The following is a 1,083-nucleotide window of genomic DNA, read 5'->3' as shown; positions in this document are numbered from 1 at the left end:
CACACACACATGCCTGCAGCTGAGCACCTCTCCTCTAGAGTAGAAACAACAGCATAAGTGCCTAAAACAACAGGAAGGGGACCCTGGGAAGCCTCCTTTATAATGGGCTGATAGACAGAACCGGTCCAAGGCAATTTTGGAGTGTAGGCAAACAGAAATGTCCCCCCCCCCACACACACACACACACACTATTCAGGTGTATAAACCCCACTTGCCTGGTTTCCAGCAGACCTCACAATGTCTGACGAGGAAGAGGAGGCGGAGACTGCGGGCGCCAGCGGACAGCACTGGAAGGAGTCTGCGGAGGGCAACGAGGGCGGGCCGATGCCAGCATGCAGCCGTTTCTCCAGTTTGGAGAGTGGGGATCGCCTCTCTTTTCGCAAGGGAGGCGATCCCCACTCTCCGAAGCAGAAAAGTGGCGTTTCTCTGGTTTGGAAAGTGGGGATCGCCTCCCTTCTCACAAGGAAGGCGATCCCCACTCTCCACCACCGCTGCCGCGGGGGCGCCTCGATGGCCTCACGGGTGGACCGCCTCTGCTGATAGAAAATATTATTTTACTGTTACTGTATATAACTGTTTTTATCTTGATGTATTTTTATCTGCTGATGATATGTATTATGTATGTATTTTATTTCATTCTATTGTAATTACCCGGGCTTGGCCCCATGTTAGCCGCCCCAAGTCCCTTTGAGGAGATGGAGACGGGGTACAAAAATAAAATTATTATTATTGTTATTATTATTAGAAACACAACATGATGAGTCTACAGCAGACACTCTGTTGGCTGTTGTATTGGATCACACGTCCGACACTTCCCAAGTGTCTAGGACTGTGTGATGTATCGGCAAATAATGTGTGCAGATCTCAGTAAGGTGGTCTTCTGCAGCTGACAGGTGGTAATTGTTGGTGCCAATTGTGTTTAAGTGCAGGCCAAGGTCTTTAGGCACTGCATCCAGTGTGCCGACCACCACTGGGGCCACCTTGATTGGCTTGTGCCAGAGTCTTTATATTATTATTATTATTATTATTATTATTATTATTATTATTATCTTTCCAACACCAAGAAAGCTTCCAAGTAGAAAA

The sequence above is a fragment of the Anolis carolinensis genome, chromosome 5 (genome assembly GCF_035594765.1).
Source record: "Anolis carolinensis isolate JA03-04 chromosome 5, rAnoCar3.1.pri, whole genome shotgun sequence".
Lineage (NCBI taxonomy): Eukaryota > Metazoa > Chordata > Lepidosauria > Squamata > Dactyloidae > Anolis > Anolis carolinensis.
This window is presented reverse-complemented; position numbering follows the sequence as displayed.